The sequence below is a fragment of the Myodes glareolus genome, chromosome 24, assembly GCF_982192425.1.
Source record: "Myodes glareolus chromosome 24, mMyoGla1.1, whole genome shotgun sequence".
NCBI classification, from domain to species: Eukaryota; Metazoa; Chordata; class Mammalia; order Rodentia; family Cricetidae; genus Myodes; species Myodes glareolus.
Window position 1 is genome coordinate 39159265 of NC_142049.1, and position 26649 is coordinate 39185913.

The window sequence follows — 26649 nt, forward strand, 5'->3', positions numbered from 1 at the left end:
TGGCGCTGCCACTATGGGCACGAGCTCCATAACCACGCCTGCTGCGGAACACGGGCCGGCCTCGGTGGCAGCAGGCTGCGTGGCTTCCCCTGAAGGGGCAATGTCTAATGGGGTTAACACCCTGCTGAGTGTGGCCAACAAAAAGTAAAGCCCGTAGCTTCCAGCATGCCTCTGGTAGACTTCTTGATGCAGCTGGAGGATTACACCCCTACGATCTCAGACGCAGTGACTGATTATTACCAAGCCATGCTATAAATTTGTCTAAGCAGTTATCTAGTTATCTTTTAGATAATTGGATAGGAGAATTTGATGCTGTGATGGAACAGCTAAGGGTGGTCATCGTCACCATGAATTCTACCAGAGTGGATGCTGGCATAGCTGAAGGACTCTCATCCTGGATCTCCACTGCCATAAAACATCTAAAAGAGTGGGCAGGCTTGGGAATGTTAGCAGGCCTCTTGGTGTTGGTCTCCATGGCTTGCCTGTGGTGTATATGCAAGATCAGGTTTTTTCAGTAGCGCAGAGCAGCCATGATTATTAAAGGCTTTACAGCCACTGAAGCAGAACAGTCCCCCATACATGATTGACAATCATAGAATTGTTACGTTCAGGATGCGAGGCTAAGCACTGCACTCAGGGTCAGTCACTTTGGGCCCAGAGAAGAGCATGCCTAATTGCATGTGGGTTGATACCCTAGATCCCACCTCTGAAAAAAGATATCGGACTGGTCTGATACTCTTCTGGTGGATGACACCAGAATGAGGATCAGTACAAGGTCCCAATGTCATTCTGTATTCAGAGATCAGGCCTCTACTCTTGCCTGTTGCATCTAAAACAAAAAGAGGGAACTCTAAAGAGCCACGTGATGCCACGCCTTACAGGTGGCACTGATTCCCACCTTCCACCTTTCCAATGGTGAATGCTCTCAGATGTGTAACAACTCCATTTATGGCTAATGCTAAGATCTGGCTTGCTTCCACATTTCTGGACCTCCCTTCTGCATCTCCCACGTGGCTTGCTGGGGTTGGCTACCCAGAGGTTATTTAAACTGCAGACTGGCTTTTCCCCTGGGCGAAAGGTTGCAAGAGATAGCAAATGGATGAGAAGATTATTTTGAGGGCCTGAATAAATCGCAGTTAAGAAGAGTCTGGTGTTGCATCTTCATTGCTGATAAGGCAGATGCAACATAGTTCCTCTTTGTTCTTTTTTTTTTTTGGTTTTTCGAGACAGGGTTTCTCTGTAGCTTTGGTGCCTGTCCTGGAACTAGCTCTTGTAGACCAGGCTAGCCTCGAACTCACAAAGATCCGCCCGCCTCTGCCTCCCGAGTGCTGGGATTAAAGGCGTGCGCCACCACCGCCCGGCAACATAGTTCCTCTTTAAACTGTTGACTAAAGCAATTGTTTCCAAAGCGTATAAAAGGATTACTTAATAAACACACAGCATGCAGTTTGCAAATGCTGTTTTTCCTGCCCTGCATCCCCTGTGTCCTGGTTTGTTCGACACTCTTTCCCAGGGACCCCAGATGCTCTAGACTTCGACACATGTCAAAATGGTTATCATAGGAAAAAGTTGCAATTGCTATTTGCCCACACAAATCATAAAATTGCCTTCCCATAGATTGATTTATGATGGATTACTTCTATAAATTTCGTAGTCATCTTTAAATCCTACCATAATAATACCAGGACAAACGTGTTTCTTGAATAATTTTCCTGCAATGACTGAGGCTCCACTCATATCTAACAACTACTGCTTTCTAATAACTCAGTTACACCAGTTTGCTGCCTATGTGATGGACGAAATTCACTTAAAAACCTGGGAGAGCTTAATACTAGACACACAGAAACAACAGAGTTTTTGCTGTTTGCTGGGGTGTGCCACAGAGAGATTTTCCTGATTCAGCAATAGCAGCAGAATAAAAGTTGTGCCATCTTTAAACAGGCTTCCTCGGCCCTGCCGCCAGTGCAAATCTGGCTATGAAGCATGTGTGGGCCCCGAGTGTTTGTGTGCCCACTGAGGATTTGGAGGAAAGTAGCTGAGACCATGCCTGTGGCTCAGCTCTTTCTGCTTAGGCAGGCAGTGGGATCAGGTCTACTAGGTTTGGACAAGCAGGAGAGCATGACGGATTACTACTGCTATAAAGAGAGATGTTTCCAGGCTGTGCAGTGTTCTGCGTGGCAGATTTGACTGTAAATCAGATAAAAAAGGGTTTATGTGTATTCTCATGGTTGGACTGCTGAGCTTGGCTCTTGCCTGGTGGACTTAGAGCTCACACTGGTGGTGCTTTTATCATTTTAAAATTGGAGAGAGGTAGAGCCAACATTCAGAGTAGCTCCAATCAAGCTGCTTAGCATTTTAAAATCTCTTCTAGATAGTAAAGAATTACAGATTAACAATATGACAGATTCAGACTTAAAAAACTTCTAAATGGGTGTAGGCTTGGGAGAGAAAAGATAAAGAGTATAGAGAGTCATAAAATAAAGTTTATGCTTAAAAAAGATATAGTCTTTAAAGAGACAGAGAACAGATAGTCATAAATTAAAAGAAGTGAAAAAAATAAGCCACAAAAATGAAAAATTCAGAGAGTCTGGATTCTGTATATTATTGTGTTTTGTTTGAATTTTTTGACTGTGAAGGAGCTAAGTTCAGAGAGACATGTATATTATAAATGTATCATGATTTCCAAATTTTAGCCTAAGGATAAGTTGCTTTGGGAAAGAGGTTCTTTTGTTTTTTCAGAAGATGAGAATTTATGGATTATCTACAAACAAATATGGTTTCATGGACAAAGGCTTCCTGAAAGGTCATCGTGAACACCCTCAAAAAGTTACTTCACCCAACTAGTGACTGAGATGAACCTAGCACATAGGATACACCATGAAAAACTTGATTAACAGTGCCCCATACAGCACGAAGCAGTTTGGAGAGAAATAACTATGCCCATATTCCCAAATATTGTTTATAACAGATTGTTTACATTTAAAGGGGGATATGATATAGAGATGAATAATTAGCATTAGTATGGATTTTTCTCTATTGATACAAATTTAAGGTCAATTTTGTTATATGTATATGTATTTCAAATCTTGATTAAGGTATTGTGATTGTATAGCTCATTTTAAAAATGTAATGTATGATTAAGAAATATAGGTTAATAGATAACCTCTATAATAGTCAAATTTGTTAGTTAGATTTTCTAAATGTGCATTTCTAGAATGGTGAGCATCCAAACAGACGAGGCTCCCACAAAGCCATTCCATGCAGTAGAATCAAAACCCAGTGCCATTGTCCTTGGCTTCTCAGTCAGCCCTCATTATAAGACACATTCAGAGAGTCTGGTTTGATCACATGCTTCATCAGTCCCAGTCCAGCTGGCCTTAGTGAGCTTCCATTAAATCATTCCCACCTTCTCAGTGGGTGGACACATCCTCGCAGTCCTGACTTCCTTGCTCACGTTCTCGCTCCTTCTGCTCCTCATTTGTACCTTGGGAGCTCAGTCCAGTGCTCCAATGTAGGTCTCTGTCTCTAAAAGAAGCAGAGATGGAAATCAGAGAAACATTATCTTTCACGATAGTCATAAATAGCATAAAGAATCTTGGGGTAACTATAACCAAGGAAGTGAAAGATCTATTTGACAAGAACTTTAAGTCTTTGAAGAAAGAAATTGAAGAGGATACCAGAAAATGGAAGGATCTCCCATGCTCTTGGATGGGGAGGATCAACATAGTAAAAATGGCAATTCTACCAAAAGCAATCTATAGATTCAATGCAATCCCCATCAAAATTCCAACAAACTTCTTCACAAACCTTGAGAGAACAATAATCAACTTTATATGGAAAAACAAAAAAACCCAGGATATCCAAAACAATCCTATACAATAAAAGTACTTCCAGAGACATTACCATCTTAGACTTCAAACTCTATTACAGACCTACAGTAAAGAAAACAGCTTGGTATTGGCACTAAAACAGAGATGTTAATCAATGGAATTGAATTGAAGACCCAGATATTAATCCACAAACCTATGAACACCTTATTTTTTACAAAGGAGCTAAAAGTATTCTATGGAAGAAATAAAGCATCTTTAACAAATGGTGCTGGCACAACTGGATGTCAACCTAGAGAAGAATGAAAGTAGATCTATATCTATCACCAAGCACAAAACTCAAGTCCAAATAGATTAAAGACCTCAATATTAATCTGATCACACTGAACCTGATAGAAGAGAAAGTGGAAAGTAGTCTATAACACATGGGCACAGGAGACCATTTCCTGTGTACAACACCAGTAGCATAGACACTAAGAGCAACAATGAATAAATGGGACCTCCTGAAACTGAGAATCTTCTGTAAAGCAAAGGACACTGTCATTAAGACAAAAAGGCAACCTACTGATTGGGAGATCTTCACCAACCCCACATCAGGCAAAGTCTGATCTCCAAAATATATAAAGGACTCAAGAAACTAGATATTAAAACTCTAATTAACCCAATTAAAAATGGGGTACTGAACTGAACAGAGAGTTCTCTACAGAAGAAGTTAAAATGGCTAAAAGACACTTAAGGTCATGTTCAACCTCCTTAGTGATCAGGGATATGTAAATCAAAATAACTTTGAGTTCCAAAGTTTTAAATTGTTTGTTTTGCTCTTTCTGTTCACTCATGTAATATGTTCTTTTGCTCTGTTCTTGAAAGGATTGAAGACTATATAGTTATAGTTTTACAGTTTTTCTTGCTACCAAATTTTAAAAAAATATGAAAGAGATGTAACATTTAAAATTTTAGATATATAAAATGCTACCATGTTTCACTGAAAAATAATTTAAGGACTGAAAAGAAAATTTTCATTTGGAAGTACAAGAATTTTAGAATGTGATTATGGTTCACAACTTTGTAAACAACAACATAGGGTGGAAAATATAATATATTCTCCAATATTGCCAAACACAGTTGGAATAGTTATTGTAAATGTAAGTCCTGATTTTTCTAATTTTCATAGATTCTCACACCTATACATGTCAGCAGAAGTCTGCCTTGTCTAAACCAATTTACACTGAGGCTTTGGTTATGCCCAGTTCCACCTGAGACCGGGAATATAGATAGAACCTGACCAGTAAGAACCAGTACTGCTGATACTTTTATAAGAAATCCTGTCCTCTGACTGAAAAAGTGTATGCATTCAAATTGAGCAAAAAATAAGAACCAACAAGGAGAGTGATCTCAGTTTAACAATGGATGCAAATCCTCTGGTAATCTTAACGAGCTCAAACATAGCTGCTGATTCATTTCTCCCTCCAATTTAAATGTATTTTCTAGCACTAGCAGCTAAATTGTCCATCTTCAGGACAACAGAATAAAATTTATATTTACTCCTAATAACTGGTCAACTTAGAGACAGAGAAAAACATATTCCATTATGACTATGAGTGATGATTTATTTACACTTTGTGTCTACATCTTGGCTATTGACATGAAAGCCTTCATTTCTGGATGCAGATTTCTGTGTGTGATTCTGGTCTGCTCATTGAAGCTTGTCGCTGGCATTTTCTAGGAAGTCATGTCATATTCCATAAATGTAATAAATAAATACATGAATTATAGAGTATATATATATATTTACATTAAAAATTATGAAATTAGACACACATTTTCTAAGTAGGAATGTTATATTCAAACACTGTTCTAATCATGCTGAAATTGTATATGGTATATAACAATGTCATGATAATTTAAAAATTTATGTTTTCATTTAGAAAATAAATCACAATATACATATAATTTCAGCAATTTCACACTTGTATGTATGCTTTTATTAGTGTTTCACATATGTGTACATGTTTTTGACACTGATTTTGGACTCATAGTCTCAAATAACACTTATGAAATGTTTTTCAGTATTATTACATGAATTTTAAAATTTTGATAAAATTCATTGGCTTGCATTCACAAGACTTTCTCTTTAATCAACAATATCAATACTCCATCCTTAGGTCATATATCTGTTCTCTCTATTCAGTGACATCTATCTTCAGAGAAAGCTTGTGTGTGTGTGTGTGTTTGTGTGTTTATATGGAACATTCTATTAACACATGGGCATTACTTCAAAGCTAATATACCTGAAAAATCTATCTTTCCCTTTTTATCACCTCATTTAACAGAGTCTATTGAAATATTGACATGCTTGTATATCTGAGCATAACTTGACCACATCAGAGATGTTCTTAGGCACTAGCTGGAAACTAACATAATGATGAGCAGAGAAGGGCTTTCTATAGAAAATAAGAGGCTGTGTGGTACTATATTATGATATTTCATGACTTTAAAACCTACTTGAAAGCATCCTAGATTTATATTGAAAAGATGGCAGAAATATTGCAAAGGTCTCAAACGGAGGGTGTTGATTGCAATGTACCAATGTTTCCCAGTCACAAATTACTAGCAGACAGAGGAATTTATAGCCTGCTCATAGCATACAAAAACAAAACATAGATTATCAAATAAATATGGTGTGTTAATTATTTTTAAAGGTAGTGCATAATACTTTACTGCCATTATCGATAAATATTTAATTTCCAAAAAAGGCTCATGCAATCTGATTTCCTAGTCAGGAATGGGCATACTTTTGAGAATCATTTACAGGAGCTTTTATATGCAAAAGAAAAAAGACTTTGGCAGTGAAGACAGTAAAATTGTGCCTATGAGAACCTAAAAGGCAATAGGAGGATAAGAAGTATCTTTCCTTTTTATACCTTATTGTGCCTCGAGAGTCTTTGGTGACAGGTAGGGTTTTGCCTCAATATGTTACTGCATATTTTCAATGACTCAAAGTTTTCATGAAAGAAAACAACTTACAATGTCATACTCATTGACACAATGGAACTCAGAGAACAGAGGAAAGTGCATGACACCCCTTGACTCTGTCAGATGCTAAAACCTGAAGTATATTATTTCCTTGTAGATACTGCAGTGTTTCAAGACTGAGACAGTGGTGCGTTAAGTTTAAAGAGAAGCAGAGGTTTCAGAGGCAGAAATCAATTTGTGTCACAGGAGACCATAAAGGTGAATCAGAACTGTAATAATAGGAATAAACCATTACCCCATTTTGTTAATTTTCCTGGGTTTAGTCTCATGTAGAAGTCAAGAGCACTCTGCCTTGTCTGGACCACTGTAAATTCCAGCTTCAGTTATAAACATGAGGAGCTGAGGCCTGGAATATAACCAAAGACTGACTAGGAAAGACCCGCTATGCTGAAAGTGAAATTAGCTTTCTTTGCCTTGACTGAAGGAGTGTGTGCATTCAAATTGTTCCCGGAACAATGAAGAGAATGATCTCAAATCCACCAATCGGAACAAATCTTGTGGTAACCTTGGAGATCTCCATCAGAGCTGTGGCGTCATTTCTCCCTCCCATTTAACTGTGTGTGGTCCGACAGAAAAAAAAATGAAAGTGAAAGTGGATGGCAGAAAAAGATGTGATTTACCTGGGATCAGAATGCAATTATTGAAAGAGGAAAACATTGCAGGTAACTAGGAAAGGATCATACATCACAAGTCTTGGGATTTTATCCTGACTATCTATCTAAAATTTTCCATTTCTGCTTGATGATGGCTAATAGCAATTCTGGTTGATGATTGCAACTTACTGTTATCACAATCAGAAATGCCATATCAGAATCCCTATACACACTGTTTGGGAAATTAGACATTTTAAATTTCCAGATTCCCAGGTTCCTGAGGCTATTAGTTGGCATAGCAATTATCTTACTGTGGCATCCAATGGTGCATAAGATCAGTGCATCCCCAGATGGTGTCATGTATTAACTCCCAAGGTAAATCTTCATTAGAGAAAAATGCAAAATCCAAAACTAACCAAAACTAACTAAGAATCAAAGATATTAAGTCTGAAGCAGTGACTTCAGAGATTTGAGCATATTTACTGGACTGCAAACAGTAACAGGAGACTCTTAGCAGGAGCGTGGAAAATTACACAAAATCCTTGCTTTTCTTAGATTTCTGTAGCTTCTGTCTCCTGTAGGTCTCTGGGACACACTTTTTTCCTTTGTGTTTTTTTTTTCCCATCAGACTCCTGACTAAAGTTTAGCTGTACCTTAGTCAGGAGTCTGACCGGTAAAATCCCTCAGTGCAGACATTTTTATTCCATCTAGGAACCAATAAGAAGAGAGATCTTAAACCAAGGACCGGAAAGCACAGGACTGCATTTAATTTGATGATCTCATCAAGAACTGATGATTCATCTGTGTCTCCCTCCTCTTTGTGTTTTGTAACCATAAAAGCAAAAAAAAAATAAGAAGATGCTTTGAATTTTACCCAGTAAGCCACTACCATGTGGCGATATACAGATTAATAGAAATGGGTTAAATTAAGATGTAAGAATTAGCCTATAAGAATTTAGAGCTAATGGGACAAGCAGTATGTAGTATGAAGTTGTGGGCAGGCCAGGAGCCAGCAGTATTTTAAATAATATGGTTTCTTTGTGATTATATTGGGGCTGGGCTGCCAGGATGAACAAGTGGGCCCTCCTTCTACCAGTTGTGCCCTTTACTTCAAGAGGAAGATGGACATTGAAGAAGGTCCTGATGGAGTTGGTTAACCATTTGGGAAGAAACTGCTCTTGCCTTGACTGCTTCACTGGACATGCAGGACCTGCAGAGAAATGACTGATGAACTTGCCTATTAGTGAGATGATCCTTTGTGTTTCCTGCATCATGAAAGAATCTGCAAGACATTCTGTAGGACACAGAAGAAAATGACTAGCACACTTCCAATATAGACAGGTATATCTTTGAAATTTCCTGCCACATGGAAAAATCAGCTGGATACTATGGGCCTGTAGGCAGAAGATTGTTACCCCAAGGGTACAGAAGAACTTTGGGTCACTGTCCAGGCAACAATATGTCTCTGTCAATTCTAGAGTTTTGGAAGTTGCTTATAATCTACTTCTTGTTAACTTAGGTAATATTATATCCTTCTGGAGTCTTTGATGGAGTTGAAGAATTTATAGTTATACTTTTCCTTAGCTATGATAAAAGATAAAGTAGATATACATATTGTAACTGCAATTCTTGCTTGATAACTGTTTTGTTATAAGTAATTTTACTTTGTTAAATTTAAAGCCTTCATTTTTGTTTAAACAGAAAAGGGGAAATGATGCAGGAGGCCCTTCTGTCTTTGTGTTGTTTTCATTGATTAATAGAGAAACTGCTTTGGGCCTGTTCATAGGGAAGAATTTATGTAGGCATGGAAAACTAAATGGCATGCAGAGAGAAGGAAAGAGTCAGAGAGATGCCATGGATCCACCAGAGACAGATGCTGAGAATTTTACCAAGCAAGCTACTGCCCCATGGTGATACACAGATTAATAGAAATGGGTTAAATTAAGATGTAAGAATTAGCCAATAAAAGTTAGAGCTAATGGGCCAAACAGTGTTTTAAATAATATGGTTTCTTTGTGATTATTTGGGTCTGGGTGGCAAAGATGAACAAGTGGACCCTCCTCCTACAATAAGAAAATGACTATAACTCACAGTCTACACTGTTCACCACTCTAAAGATCATCTCATTCTTCTTAATCACCAAATATGATATATCCCTCTGTAAACACCAATGTTAAATTACATTTTCTTAATAGTAGATGATAATGTCAAGGAATGGGCAAATGTCTGAGTTTTTCCATTATTGTTTTCATGCGTATAATATAATAACACCAACATGGAGAAAACTCCTGTATATTTCATCTCAGATACAGAATGAACATGGGTTTAAAACTTGCACAAAACTCTGAAATTCAGCATGGCAGTTTCTCAGAAAATTTGAAATCAATCAACTGTAAGACCAATCATTACCACTATTAAAGTTATATACAATGTTTGTTCAATCATGCTACAAGGGAATTTGGTCAACTATGTTCATTGCAAAATTATTTGTAATTGCAGGATCCTGGAAACAACCTAGATGCTCATCAACCAAAGAATGGATAAAGAAAACATGGCAATTTACACAAAGGAGTACTACTCACTGTAATAGATAAATAAATAACATCTTGAAATGTGCAAACAAATGGGTGAAACAAGAAAAAAAACATCCAGAGTGAGGTAACCAGATCCAGAGTGTTGAGGATGGTATGTACCCAGTCATAGGTGAGCAACAGCTATAAAACAAAAATTGGAAACCTATAGCCCATGACCCCAGAGAAGCTAAGTAACAAAGAGAACATTAAAGTAAACACACATAAATCCTTCTAGGAATAGAAAATAGAGATCTCCTGAAATCATTGGAAAAGTATGGGTGAAGGAAGAAGGAAAGTCAGAAGGTAAGGAGGTTCTGTGAGAAGTAGAAAGGAGGAGAACTTGAAAGAACAGGATTGTTGAGATGAGGAATGCACAGAGATAGAGAGCAAGGAAAAAGTTACATGGATTGAGGGAGCCATTATGGGACCCATAAAAACATGCAATAGGAGAAATTCCCAGGAAACCACAAGGATGAACACAGTGAAGATCCTAAGCAATAGTGGACTGGGTGCTTGAACAGACCTTGCCTTGTTGTCATACTGATGTCTATCTTAAATGTTATCATAGAACTGACATCCAGCAACTGACAGAGGCAGATGCAGAAATCCACAGTCAATCACAGGGCTGAGCTACCGAAGTCCAGGTGAAGAATGGGAAGAGTGAGAATATATGCAAAGAGATCAAGGCTGTAATGGGAGTACCCACTGAAACAGTGTACCTGAGCTAATGGGAGCCTAACAACTCTGGTGTGACAGTGAGATAACCAGCAATATACCAAACTAGGCACTCTAAATGTTAGTCACAGTTGTATGGCTGGGCAGACACAAACAGTGGGAACAGGATTTATTCCTACTGCTTGTTCTATTTTTAGGAAGTCATTTTCTGGAAGGCTACCTAGTTTAACTTAGATATAGTGGGACCAAAATGAACAGAAAATAAAATAATAGAACTAGAGTATGCTCATATGAAATAAAATGAATATCTAATGCAATTACCTGTGTTAGTGATCTGTCTTTTTAAGGTACCAGGTGAATCATACATAAAGTTAAACAAGGAGAAAGAATACTTCAGGGTTCCTGTTTCGCGAGTCTTCTGGATATTCTGAAGGACACAGAAAAAGGTCAGTGGAAACTGCAAATGTAAGTAAAACAGTGTTTCAAATTTCCTGTTTCATAGAAAAGTCTGTCAGATACCATGGGAATATAGGTTGTAGATGAAAGTCGCAATGTTATAGAAGAACTTTGGTTAACTGTCCTGAGAGTGAGAGCCTCTATCAGTTCTAGAGATTTGGAAGTTGTTTACAATGCAATTCCTCTTTGTTTAGGTGTTATAATACTGTTCTGTGGTCTTTGATAGTATTGAAAACAGATGATTATAATTATATTTTTCTTTTGTAACAATAAAAGATAAATTACATATAAAATAATAGCTTTATAAAGATAGGATGGATAATAAAGTATTTTCCTGAATTTGCAATATGTAAAAGGATTAAATATATTGAACAATTCTTACTTTATCCTTGTATTGTTATATATAATTTTCCTATGTTAAAGTGAAAGTCTTTTTTTTATTTAGGCAGAAAAGTGGAAATGATGTGGGATGCCCCTCTGTATGCTATGAATATGTTTTGTTATCATTGCATATTAAAAATATGCTTTGGCCTATGCTAGGACAGAAAACTGCCAGACAGAAAATTCAACAAATATATAGAGAAAGAGTAGTCTGAGCTAACGAGATGCCATGCAGCTACTGAAGAAGAAAGTGATGGAAAGGCTATAATTTGTCATAGAGAAGCTATATTTCAGGACTATCAAAATCCTTAGGGTAGAGACTGCTTACTTTATTGGTTGAAATTTTCAGTGACTTTAAGGTTTCAAGAATAAAACTACAATGTAATGGATCTGCCATGGGGGAGGAAAAAGTAGAGCACCTCTTGTTAATACTGGCTAATTGTGTAGGGTCAGTTGAGTGAGTCACTGACTGCTTTTGCCTAGAATCTATGTATCTATAATAAACTTTCCATTGATACCAGGACTTCTATGATTGTGACTCTGGTCTTCCAAGTTCATCTTCCTGCTGAATCTTTCTGATAAGTTTGTGTCAGTTGATTCATGTGTCTTTTTAATGAAACTGAATTAATATTATGATATGTTATAAAATTCTATTATATGTATTATATTTGTAATGTATAATCATAAACTTTCATGCAATTAAAATTGCATAAATAAAATATAAAATATAATACACTTACATCTATTAGATTGTGCTACAAAAAGCTGTTTGGATTGAAGAATGGAATGTGAGATTCAAACTCTAGTGGATTAATTAAAAATGCTGTGAATCCCCGAGTGTCTGCAGTGGCAGAAATGCTACAGGTCCCCAAGCAGTGGCAGCAGGTCATGTGGCAACAGGCAGTGATCAGCAGGTCCCAAGAGAAGCCAGTCCCAGGCAGGGACACCAAAGTTCCCTGAGTGACTGCAGCAGGTCATGAGGAGAGACAGACAAATGGGCATGCCTCAGGACCATGCTGCAGGTCTCTGAAGGTGACTGTTCCCAGGCAGGCAGACACATAGTAATGGACGATAGACAGAGACACGGATCAGCATGAAAGCAGAGTGAGGTTAGATTATTCATTTAGTGGATTATAGAAGGAAAGAGGGAAAAGGAGAGAAGAGCAGATTAGATAGATAGATAGATAGATAGATAGATAGATAGATAGATAGATAGATAAAGAGAGAGAGAGACAGAGACAGAGAGAGAGAGAGACAGAGAGAGAGACAGGGAGAGAGACAGAGAGGGGAAAGATACCGAAGGGGGAAGGGGAGAATGGAAAGAGGCAGAATCTGACTCTTTTGAGGAGAGACAGAAAGGAAGAGACTCAACTACTAACTGGAAGGAAAATCTGCCTGCCTCAGTGGATGGGGGAGGAAGTAGCCATGGCTTGTCTCTTAAAGAGACAGCATAGATCAATACATTCCCATCTCTTTTTTATAATAAAAGGGCAGGAGGTTAGGGACCACAGGTTAAGGGAATTGAAGCAGCAGATTCTCAAAACTGCTTCTTGTTTATTTATGGGTGTCATCTTTCTGTGTGGGGGGGACCTGAGAAAGCTGGGTGCTAGTCACATCCTGGTGTAGCTAGTCTGTTTGTTTTTGTCCAGTGTTTCTGATATGGAAATGTCTGGTGCTTCTTAAAGCTGTTTAAGGCGGATCCTTAAATTCGGCTCCCTGGAACTCACAAGAATTCTGTGGGTTTGGAAAAATAAAAGTTTTAGACATATGCATTGTATAAACAGTAGCATCTTTATGACCGTGACAGATATTTTTGCACAATGAAAAGTATTTTTAAGACTATGGAAGGCAGCGTGAGATAGAAATTTGATAACTTGTATTTGTCCTCACACCTTTATAACTTGCAGGTATATACCTTAATAACTTGTATTTGTAATTTCCTGAAGTGTGTTTGTTGAGCATCTCTAAAAGGCATCCATCCCAGGGGAGACGGACATGGATGGCTTGCTATGCATAGCTGAAACTGTAAAACCCACAAAACTAGCAATACCATAAGGCCAAAGTGAGATGTCTCTCTATTATATGTGGGGTGGGAATCAGCATGAACATCATAGGACTTATGGGAGAGTTTCTTCCACCCAGACTTGGGGTGCTACAGCCTGACTGGATTTTGTCAGAGTGAATCAGAAGCCAGAGAGGCCAGAGGCTGCTCTGAGTGGCCTTTCACAGTAAGGGGGAATAACAGAAAAGAAAAAGAAAAAAATAGGAAGAAAAACTGAGGAACCCTGGGCCCCCAGTCAAATGCACCACACGGAGTGTCCTGTGCTAGTGCAGGAGGGCTGATCCTGGGTCAGGCTGGTCATGATTTTAGCTAAGGGATGAAATCCAGAGATGAATGACAGTGAAAGGCTCAACCTTCCATAGTTGGGGACTGTCCTCCAGGTTCTAGCAACACCAGAAAATTTCCAGAACCTCACCAGTCAGTACCTCAGGTTTGAAGAACTGGTAAAGCTGACCAGAATGGGGGAAACACCAATTAAAGCCAATGGAGTGTGTAGAAATCATGTTGTAGAAATCACACTCAGGCATATGGAAAACGTGTTTGTTGTGGGGAAAAAAACCTCATTCTAGATCCTGACCAAAGAGAGGGACTCAAGGTGGGAGAGCCTTCTGAGTCTCTTGGCACCAAATTTAATGTAATTAAAATTGCTGCAGATCCCCAGTGGCTACTTTGGTAGAAATGCTGCAGGTCCTTGAGTGACAGCAGTTTCCCATCTCTTCTTAATAATAAAAAGGCACCACAGATTAAAGGAATTGGGGCTGTGAATTCTCAAGATTGCATCATGGGTTGTTTTTTTTTTTTGGACATCATTTTGGGGGGGGGGGGAACCTGAAATGCTGAGTGCTGGTCACATCCTAGTGTAACTGGTCTGTTTGTTCCTGTCAGGTCTTTTTGATATGGAAATATCTGGTGTTTCTTACACCTGTTTAAGGTATTGGCAGAACAGAGGACAAGGTTAAAATTAGGCAAATAAATTTTAGGACCAGGGAATTGAGGAGGGTTTATCTTACTTGTTTAAGGTGAATCATTCAATTCAGCTCCTTGGAACTCACAAGATTTTTTGGGGGGTTGTGAAAGCAGAAGTTTTAGGCATATACATTGTATAAAGAGTAGCATCTTTATTTCAGAATGATTGTGACAGATATTTTTGAACAATGAAAAGTGATTTTAAGAGTATGGAAGGCAATGTGAGAGAGAATTTTGTTGACTTGTACTTGTCCTCACACCTTTGTAACTTTCAGGTACACACCTTAATAACTTGTATTTGTATTTTACTGATATTTGTTGGTGAGATTGTCCATCTCAACTGACAAAATCACTCAGCTGTCAAATTGCATCAGAGATCTTAGAGAAGAATGAAATTTTACTTGAGTTGCTGATTAAAAAACAACAGAGAACTCACCTGGTGGCATGCTATGCTACTCCTCAGGGTTCTCGATGTTCGCTCAAAGTTGTATTTGCCTTTGACTGTTTAGCACAAGGCCTGTCAGGCTCCAGAAGATTCTGTGGGCTAAGAAATATGTAGGAAGACAAACCAATCCTGAGCTGAGCAGCTAGGCTGTAAATTCCATTGATTCTGTCCATGTCTGGTGATCTCTAGTTTAGATGAACTGCAGTTTTCCCCAATGGTCAGCACTTGACATTTTAAGCTAATTGTAAATGGTCATTGTTCTGTGTCATTTGTCTTCTGTCTTCTTTGGGGGATACAGAGTATTGCTGTTAGGAGCCAACCATAATTAAATATGGAAATGCCTTATTTCCCAGATCTCTGAGCCCTTGAGGGCTGTTTATCAGGTAAAATTACAGTATAGACTCTGCCTGGAGAACTGGGTCTGACCTTGACTGTACTGGTTCTTAACAGGTAACATTTACACTTATAAAAAGATAGAAAGAAGAAAAGACTGCTTCCAACAGAAGGTTAATGGCATAACTGACAATAGTATAGAATATCTTGTTATATTTTAAATTAGGGTTGGATTAAATATATTGTATTGTTGTAAGAGATTTAAAAGTACATACCAATCTAAAACATGGAAATTATTCTTTTGTAGTCTGAAATGAGATGCAATGAACAATTATAACATTACGCATAGGTACATTTAAGTTGCATTTATGAACAAACACACACATAGAGTGAAGAGGAATTAGGTTAAGTGGATGCTCTTGTTGGACCCTACCAAAGGCATGCCACTGTGCAAAGCACACATGCAATAGAGTCAGCAAGAAGAATTTAGAGAAAAAAAACAAAAGTAAATAGGGAGACCAGGCAGGATATACTTCAGTAAAGATGGTGGGAATTGGTCACATGAACTGTCTCTCAGTTAAGATGACTGTAAGGTTATCTGACCTTAATGAAAATGGCAGCAGTCACATGTTGTATGAAAAAGCCACAATTTTTGATCTGTAGAGATTTTAAGCTTATTAATAAGAGGAACCTAGAGGCATGATCCACCCTGTAAGTAATGAGAAAGGAACAGGATATGTAACATCTATATTAAACATGGCATATGTTTACATTGTTTAAACCCTCTAATGATTATTAACTTTAAATACCTGACTTTTCTAATATCCAAAAGCTTTGTATCACACAGATATCAGAAACAGTCTTCCTTACCTGGAACAAGGAACATTCATGTTTTGATTATAATCATGAGCAACTGAGAACTGAGATATAGTCAAAGCCTGATTGGTAGGTACATGCTCTGCTGACAACTGTATTAGCTCTCATTGTACCTGATTGAAGGAATGTGTGCATCCAAGTTGTGGTTGAAATATGAACCAATTAATAGTGCAATATAAATTCTATCAATATTAATAAATCCTGTGGTAAACTTTGCAATCTCCTTCAGAGATGCTGACTCATGTCCTTATGTTGGATTCCTCTCTATATGCAGTGAAATGTTTTCTTACCATTGGTTAATAAGCAACCTGCTTTGGCTTAAGGCAGGAAAGATTATATCCAGGCAAGAAATCAAGGAGAGATATAGAGAAAGTGTAAGCAGATTCAAAGAAAAGCAAGGTTGGTACTGAAGAAGAAATGTCAGTAAGCCAGTCTTGGGGATATACACAGGTTAACAGAAATGGGTTAATTTAAGATGTAAGATCTAGCTATAAATACACCAGATCTCTTGCCCAAACTGTGTAGTAAGGATTATAGTTTCTATGTGATTACTTTGGTCTGTGTGCATGGGAAACCATAAGCAGAGTCTCTGTTTATAACATAGTGACCAACCTATGGCAGTGTACAGCAACATAAAGCCAAATATTGCTTTAAAAGGCAATTCTAAGCCCATATAAAGGGGAGTCAATTTCAGCTTATTGGTAGTCACATTTTTTCATAAAGTCTTTATTTGTTTCCAGTGAGTAGAAATGTGACTTTCTTAAATGATGGATTTCTGGTCCATACTGGAAGAAATAAGGGCTCTGGATTATTTGGACGGTCCTCTTACAGAGCTCATAAGTGGTGTTTGTGAGCAGCATGTTACAAAATGATTTCTAGTGACATAGGCCCACTGTATCCCAAGAGCTGGAGCAATTATCAATGCTTAGAGAGGTATGAATATACCTCTGTCATGTTGGAATTAGGGGAGCAGGTACAAAAGGGAAAGTCACAGGGATAATCTTTACCATTCCTGATGAGCATTAAGATTAAAATCTCTCCTGTCAGAAAATAGTTCTGACACACATATAACACATATACAATAAAGATAGATTCATTCACAAATAAACCTTTGAACAGATCATAGTTGTTTAAAAATGTGGATGATAAGATATAGAGATAATACTTTGCATTGTTATGGACTTTAGTCTACTGAAACAAATTTAAGGTTATATCCTAAAATCACGCATCTCCACTAATCTGTGCATCTCCATGATGTCGTGGCCTACTGGCAAATTTGGTGGACTCCAGTAGAGGCATCTGTTTCTGGTGTTGGCTACATGGTTTCTTCCAAATTCGACCTACTTTTTATATCTCTTTCAGCCTGGTTTTACTCTGTTAAACCATTGGTTATAAGCAGCTTCCTTATTAACACATAGCAATATAAAGAATTCATAGTTTGAAGGAGTAAGTCACAAACAATCCCACACCAATATGGAATTATCATTAATAAAATGATTATTAATTTAAAGGGAAAAAACTTACCTATCACTGTCCCAGAAAACAGCCTTCTTCGAGATCAGGAAAGGAGTCTAGTAACTGGAAGCAGAGCTGGAAGCAAGAGAGTGAGCACATGACTACCACTGCTTTTTAAAGCATACGAGCCCATGCCCAAGTAGGCTGGTATCTTAAAGTCTATTGGCTGAAGGAGCAGAAGAAGGTCCCTTAGCAAGGGTTTACATCACCCCCTCTATCCCATCCCTTTTTTTGTCTAAATAAAAATGAAGGTTTTAACTTTAACTTAGTAAAGTTACATATAACAAAACAGTATCTAACAAGAATTACATTTACAGTATTTATAACTATTTTTAACTTTAATCATAATTAATGAAAACTATAATTATAACTATCTGTCCACCCCATCAAAGTCTCCAGAGGGATATAATATTACCTAAATTAATATGAAATGCATTATAAGCAACTTCCAAATCTCTAGAGTTAAGAGAGACATATCACTTTCTGGACAATCACCCAAAGATCTTCTATAATTTTGCAAGCACCCATCTTCAGCTTACTGACCCATAGTATCTGGCAGAATTTTCCAGGAAATTTCAAAGACAGTTTCACCTATAGTTGCAGTTTGTCAATCACTTTTGTCTTCAGGAATCCTGAAGGACTGTCTTTCCTTCTTTAGGAGTCATTGCCAATATTTTTTCTGTGTTTCCTGCATATTTAGTTAGGACAGCATACCATCAAACAGTCCAGATAAGAGCAGTTTTTTGTCTTAAAGTCTAGCAAACTCCATAAAGAGACTCCTCGATGCCCATCTTCTTCTTAAAGTAATTAATGCTACGTTGAGCAGATGTGCATGTGTGTCATTGCCATGAAAATCTTAATTTTAAAAACATTTTAAATGGAATATTCTTTCAGTGTTTGAGAGGTCTGAAGAATAACTGTCCATCAGAAATATATCTCTGTATTTCTTGAAAACCAAAACAACATGACTAAAAATTTGACTATTACCGAAGAATCTCTATTAACCTATATTTCTTAATTATACATTACATTTTTAAGCTACCTGCAAAAACAAAATACCTTAATCAGAAGTAGAAATATATATGTAACAATATTGATCTTAAATTTCTATCAATAAACCAAAATCCTTGTAAATGCAAATCTCTGTAGCATATTTCCCTTTAAATATAAACAAATAGCAGACATTGGAGCTTTAGCAAGTAAGCCACAGCCACATAGTGATACACAGATTAATAAAGATTGAATACGTTAATATGTAAGCATTAGTCAATAAGAAGCTAGAGATAATGGGTCAAGCAGTGATTTAAAGAATATAGTTTCCATGTGAATATTCCTGGAATCTGGGAGGCTGTGAAATGAACAAGTGGCCTCCTACATCACTAAATGTCATCGTAGAACCTACATAGAGCAAACAATGGAAACAGATGCAGAGATCCACAGTCGATCACAGGGCTGAGCTCCCAATGTCCAGTTTAAGGATGGGAGGAGCCAATTGATGTTGATAGTGATATTGATATTCAGCTAATATCAATGCTACTGGCAAACAGAGGTATGTCTCTTTAAGAGTTGTCTTCTGGGCTTGAAGCTAGTAACAAACTGTAGGTTGGCTCTATTAAGTGGCCCTCCATCTAAATACTTAATACGATATACATACTCTGGGCTGTATGTTATTCAGTGTAAGCATGGAGCCAATAATATCCCAGAGCTACAGTGGTAATCATGGCTCCTTGAGACCTCATTAATGAAGATAGTCTCTGAGGGAACCAAGGGCAAGGAGCCAGCAACAAATGCCATGCAACAACATGTGCTGTACACTGAGCTGTGTTAAACTGCAGCTACCAGAGTGGTTAGAGACTTATCTCATCTGATAAAAGAACAATGCAGATATTCAGTAAAAAAAATTCTAGAGTGATTTCTGTGTTTTTATAAATACGCATGTATCAGTGTCTTTCTAGCTCTTTTTTTTGGATCTATATAAGTGCATTATGGATTTAAATGAGATAATATTTAACAGTCACTAATAAAGTGGGATTTACACAATTGCTTTCTTTTTATTTATTTTTATTCATTTTATATTTAAACATACGCTTGCCAAACTCTCCTCTTCCCACACACTTGCCTACCTTTGGGGAACCCATTTCCCATCATCTCCTCTCAAATGTAAGGCCTCCCATTGGAGGCAACATAGCCTGACATATTAAGATGAGGCAGGTCCAAAACCTTACCATATCAAGACTGAGTTAGAATCCCAACTTATGTAATTGTCTCCATAAAGTTACCTTTTTACAGGAATAAATATCTTGGCCTCTCATATAGAGGTAGCTACACATCTGTTTCCCACATGTAGATGGCCTAGATCAATAGAATATAGGCTTCACAGCTATTGGTGTAGATATCATGAATTCCCTTGAGGTTGATTCTGTTCTCTGTAGGTTTCCCTTTCATGATCTTGACCCTTCTTTGATCATATAATCCTTGTTCATTAAGCATTTTCATTTCTCCTCATACCACTGAAAAATGCCTCTCCTAGCTAAGCCTCAGTATTATATTCAAATATCTCAAAATTTAATGTATGGAAGATCTATTAATCTATTGGTGTTGTTATGAACTTTAAAGGTCCAAGTATCTTTTTGCATTTTAAATTGACATTTTCAGAGATTCTATAAGTACACATCTATCTTCTGGGTCTCCTACGACTACTTGTAGAGCCTTAGTCTTTGTAAAAACTCACTAAAAAGTTCTCTTCTGCCCTGTTTAACCTTGGCATATGGTTAAATTCTTTTTCCTAGTTCTTGAATCCACACCCTAACAAATGGCTAGATACAGCTAAAAGCTAAATTTTAGTCAGCAATCTGACAGGAAAAATGATTCAATAGAGACATTTTTATTTGTTCTGATTGCCTCCTATTGGAAAAGACCATTTAATAAATTATATATGCATTACGAAACAATAAGTACAGAGATCTAAAACCCGGGAATGGAAAGCACAGGTCTGCAGTTTAGTTATATTTACAAAATCATGCCTCAAAAATAGACCCTACTTAATTATAATACACAGTGTGATAAAGATAAAGAAATAAGATCAAAAGATTACATTAAATATTTTATATATATATATATATTCATGTTATCAATAATTACATTTGTTTGGTTGTTTATAAAGTCTTATATCCAATTTCACAGATATTTTGCATTTGTTCTTTATGTTTTCCTTTGATTGAATTCCTTTTCATAAAATATTCTTTATATTAATATACCAATATTTTGGGGAGAAATTCCCTACATTTTGCCTTATATAACATCTGTGAGATATTTTAGGGCAATAAGATAAAGATTGATGTCTCAGTGTTTCAGAATAAACTTGGGTGACTCTCCCTGCCGGCCACAGCCTCCTTAAATTCCATAGTTTTAAAAATTGTTTGTTTTGCACATGTGGTTAACTTAGGTAATACATTCACTTGCTCAGGTTCTGAAAGGTTTAAAGACTATATAATCATAGTTTAACAGATTTCCTTGCTACCAAATTAAAAAAATATTCATAAAGGTGATCTGATAAAATGCTTGAGAAATATGAAATGCTACCATGTTTAACTGAGAAAATGATTTAAGGACTGAAAAGATATTTTTAGTTTGGAATACAAGTTATCATACAATGTGGATTTTACACGAAATTTGTAAGCACCAGGATAGGGTGGATAATATAATACATTTTACAGAGTTATCAAACACAGTTGTAATAGTCATTATGAATGGAAGTCCTGATTTTGCTAATTTTCATGGACTCTCATACCTGTCCAGGCCAGCAGCAGGCTGCCTTATCCAGATCAATGTACAGTGAGGCTTTGGTTATAGCCAGATTCAACTGAGACATGAATATAGATAGAATCTGACCAGTAAGAACGGGCACTGATAATACTTTTATAAGCACTCCTGTCCTCTGATTGAAGGAGTGTGTGCATTCAAATTGAACATAAAATAAGAACCAACAAGGAGAGTAATTTCAATTCCAACAGTGAAGGGAAATCCTGTGGTAATCTTGGAGAGCTCCATCATAGCTTCTGATTCATTTCTCCCTCTAAGTTAAATGTGTTTTGTAGCACTAGTAGTCAAACTGAAGGTAGACAACAGAATCAAATTTAATTTACTCCTAACAATGGGTCAACTTAGTCTCTAGGAAAAAAAGTCCATGATAATTACTAGTGATGATATATTTACTGTTCAGGTCTACATCTTGACTATCGACATGAAAGCCTTCATTTCTCACTGTAGATTTCTGATTGTGATTCTCGTCTGCTCATGGAGATTATTGCTGGCATTTTCTAAGAGACAATGTAAGATTCCACAAAAGCAATGAATAAATACATGAATTATAGAATTCACTATAAAGATACAAAATAATTATTTTTTGCATAATATAATTATGAAGTAAGATACAAACTTTAAATTGTAGTTCTGAACATGCTCAAATTGCACATGGTATCTACCAATGTCATAATAAATTACTAATAATTTGATGTTTTCATTTAGAGAAAAATCACAATATACATTTAATTTTAAATTTTTCACATTTGTATGTATGATTTATTAGTGTTTCACATATGTGTACATGTTTTGACATTGACTTTACATTGCCTCAAATAATACTTATGAAATGTTTTTCAGTATTATTACATGATTTTTAAATATTAAATAAATTCAATGCCTTGCCTTTACTAGATTTTCTCTGTAATCACCTATATCAGTACTCCATCTTTTGTTCATACACTTGTTCTCTTTTCAGTGACGTCTGACTTCAGAGAAAGCAAGTGTGTGTGTGTGTGTGTGTGTGAGAGAGAGAGAGAGAGAGAGAGAGACAGAGACAGAAACAGAGAGACAAACAGTGTGGATGTATGTTTAGATACGGAGCGTTCTACTAGTACATGGACATTATTTCAAAGCTAGCATACTTGAGAAAATCAATCTTTCAATTTTTATCATCTCATTAAATAATATAAACACTTCTAATAATATTTTGACTTCATAATGCTTCCTCAGAATACTGTAGGAGTTCTTTGGTAGAGTTTTTGGGGTCGTTCACCCTCTAATACAAGGGGACTGATCGAATGAGAGCTCACCAAGGCCTGCTAGACTTGGACTGAATGAGCATGTGATCAAACCGGAGTCTCTAAATGTGACTGACATGGGGGCTGACTGAGAAGCCATTGACAATGGCACTGGGTCTTGTTTCGTCTGCATGTACTGGCTTTTTGGGATCCTAGTCTGTTTGGATGCTCACCTTCCTAGACCTGGAGGGAGAGGGGAGGAACTTGAACTTCCCACAGGGCAGGAAATCCTGACTGCTCTTAGGACTGGAGAGGGAGGAGGAGAGGGAGTATGGGGAATGGGAGGGTATGGGGAGGAGCGGAGGAAGTGTAAATTTTTATAAACAAATAAATTAATTAAAAAAAAACTAGTGCTTTCAAAACAAAAAAAATATTTCATATAATGTCCAGACAGAATTTAATGTCCTTAGGAACAGGATATAGGCTGCGAAGAAAGATTTAGAAGCATGGGGGAAGGGGTTAGGAGGCAGGGGAGAAAAAGGTGGGGGTTGAGGAGAACTTGAGGGAGTAGGATAGTTGGGATGGAGGAAGGACAGATATGAGAACAAGGAAAGAGATACATTGATTGAGGGAGACATTTTATGGGGTTAGCAAGAAACCTGGTTCTAGATAAATTTCCAGGAATCCACAAGGATGACCCCAGCTAAGACCCTAAGCAATAGAGGAGAGGGTGTCGGAACTGGACTTACCCTGTAGTCAGACTGCTGATTATCTTAGAACCTTCATCCAACAACAGACGGGAACAGAGGCAATGACCCACATTGGAGCACTAGACAGAGCTGCCAAGATCCAGTTAAAGAGTGGAAGGAGTAAGAGTATGAGCAAGGAATTCAAGACCATAAGGTGTTCATCCACTGAGACAGTTAGCCTGAGCAAATGGTAGCTCACCAACTCCAACTAGAATGAACAATAAATATAGTAATTTGATTATGTAGTAGGATTTATTTAGACACTTTTTAGCATAAATATGGTTTTAAAAGTAAAAGCAGAAATGAGTTTGAAATAAAATAAATGCAGCACTCATGTATGAAATTCTAAACTATGGTAAGATAGTGTACACATCCATACATATGCTTGTATAAATATAATTATGCATAGTCAGTTTCATACATGTACACATACATTAATTTATATAAATATTTGTAAGTAATTGAATTATTCATAGCATATTAGGAGAGAGATTGTAAAACTCAACTCCTGATACTATGAAGGGATATCAGCTTTTTCTCACTGAGATCCAAGTAGTGTGGTTTTTCATTTTTTTATTGGCCAAAGTCATGGCTTTAAGTGCAAAACCGTAGATTCACAGACCATTTCAAAAATATGTTTAGAGCTGCCAATATGGTGGAAAGAATGTGTTTCAGAAGTTTCTACATACATTTATCATCATATAGTGAGAATTCTTCTGCTATTTTTTGTAATTTATATGGGATTGAATTCTTGTGCTAAAATTCAGGTTAATCCTCAAATTAGCATGACTAAAATTCTTCACTCTTATTAGTCACATGCCCGCAAAGAGAAAATACTAAGAAGTCTTCAGATATACTTTTGTCATAGTGGCCAAAAAATCTAGGGAGAAATCAAGTAAATATTCGTATTCAGACAATTGATGAAAGGCAGACACAAAGAACCTTAATGGCTAGGAATCTAAGACTACAATGGTGACATGCTTACATAAAAATAAATCATTTTAAACTGCCAGATTAAAAGAAAAACTGAGTCCTAATGAAATATTGAGCAATGTTTAGCCTGTGAGAAGCTTAAAGGCAATAGGATGATGAAATGTATATTTTCTCTTCAATACCTTATTCTACCTTCAGAGTCTTTGTTGACAGGTAGGGTTGGGTTTTTATATGTTACTGCATAATATTTTCAAGTACTTAGATTTAGGGAAAATAAAACTGCAATGTCATACCCACTCCCACAATGGAACTCAAAGAAGAGAGAAAAGGACATGACACCCCTTAAGTCTGTTAGATGCTAAAACCTAAAGTGAATTTTTCCCTTGTAGATACTGCTGTGCTCAAGACTGAGATAATAGTGCCACAAGTTGAAAGAGGAGCATGGCATTCAGAAACAGGAATTGACTTGCTGCACAGGAGAGAGTAACAATTGTCTCAGAACTGTAATATGGGGAATAAACCAGCACCTGACTTTGCTAATTTCCCTGGGCTTTTTCTCATATAGATGTCAAGAGCAGACTTTTTTCTGGGTCAAAGTACATTCAGGTTTTGGTTATAAACATTAGCACCTGAGTGCTATCATATAGCCAGAGCCTGACTAGTAAGGACCAGATATGCTGAAAATGTAATTAGCTCTCTTTTCCTCTGACTGAAGGACTGTGTGTATTCAATTGTTCCTGAATATGAACCAATGAGGAGAAGAAGCTCAATTCCACCAATAGGAAGAAATCCCGTGGTAACCTTGGAGATCTCCATCAGAGCTGCTGACTAATTTCTCCCTCGCATCTAACTGTGTTGTTCGGCAGAAAAAAAAAAATGAAAGTAAAAATGGATGACAGAAAAAAATTCAGTTTACCTTGGACCAGAATCCAATTATCAAAAGAGGAAATCATTGTGAGGTAACTAGGAGATGATCACCTATCCCCCTTATCGGGTCTGTATCCCGCCTATCTACCAGAAATGCACCATTTTGGCCTGCTGATGGCTAATTGTGATACTGTGCTGCTGATTGCAGCTTACTGGTAATACATTCAGAAGTGCCATGTCAGATTCCCTAAACACACAGATTGGAGAATCACGCACTTGAAATTTTTCAGAAACCAGATGCCTGAGGCTGTCTCCCTACACTGCAATGTTCTTACTGGGTCTTCCAATGGCGCATAAAATCAGTACATCGCGGCTATTGTCAGGTATTGTCTTTCTAAGTAAATATTCATTTCAGAAAATGCATGATCCAAGACCAACAGAGGAATCGCAGATATTAACGCTGAAACAGTGTCTTCAGAGACTACAGCACATTTCCTGCATTGCAAATAGAAATAGGTGATCTTACCAAGAGCATGAGAATTCTCACCAAATAGTTGCTTTCCTAGGCTTGTATTGCTTCTATTTCCTGTAGGTCTCTGGAACAGATTTTCTTTTCTGCGGTTGTTTATAGCCAGTCTCCTTGACTAAATTCCAGCTAACAGCTGGAATTTAGTCAGGAGCCTGACTGGCAAAATTCTTCAGTGCAGACCTTTTTATGCCATCTAGGAACCAATAAGGAGAGAGAACTCAAACCAAGGATTGGAAAGCACAGGACTGCATTTAACCTGATGATCTCATCAAGAGCTGATTATTCATCAGTGTCTCCTTCCTCCTTGTGCGCTGTAAAAAGAAGCAGAGCAATTGACAGAGGAACACAGGATCAAATGTAATTTACCCTGGGTTTTTCTATAGTTAACAGCAATAAACTGGCAAATAAGACAGGTTGTCTGAGCGAGCTTGCAGCTGCTTTTTGCCTAGATTCTATCTGTACACATGTAACCCTCCATTCCTGTCTGGAGATTTCTGATTATGACTATGTGAACCCAAGTATATTTTTGATTTCGATATTCATTGTGATGTGTTTTATGTATTTTTAATGCAATCAAGTTATAATTAAATATGTTATATATAATACAAAAATAAGTTTTATATATGAATATAATATATCATTAAAATCTTCCACGTAGTTAATTATAATACATAATATATTTAAATCAATTAGAGTGTTGTATAAGGAAATATGTGGATTGTAGAAAGAAATGTAGACTTGAACTGCTCTTCAAAATAGATCCAAGTGTAATATAATAGCTCATAGTGTTTTAA

At 37.1% G+C, this 26649-nt stretch overlaps 1 long non-coding RNA gene across 1 annotated transcript in view; it reads right to left on the reverse strand.

The window, feature by feature from the left end:
- The window catches only part of LOC125395968 (uncharacterized), a 43208-nt gene extending 17055 nt beyond the window's left edge, over nucleotides 1-26153 (reverse strand). The window contains exons 1-6 of the long non-coding RNA XR_015736337.1: nucleotides 25874-26153; nucleotides 23527-23734; nucleotides 17745-17810; nucleotides 15003-16053; nucleotides 11023-11128; nucleotides 3407-3525 (exon numbers count right to left, since the gene is read on the reverse strand). This is a non-coding gene — a long non-coding RNA (uncharacterized LOC125395968). The remainder of the gene's footprint in view (nucleotides 1-3406; nucleotides 3526-11022; nucleotides 11129-15002; nucleotides 16054-17744; nucleotides 17811-23526; nucleotides 23735-25873) is intronic.
- Between the last annotated feature and the right edge of the window lie 496 nt (nucleotides 26154-26649).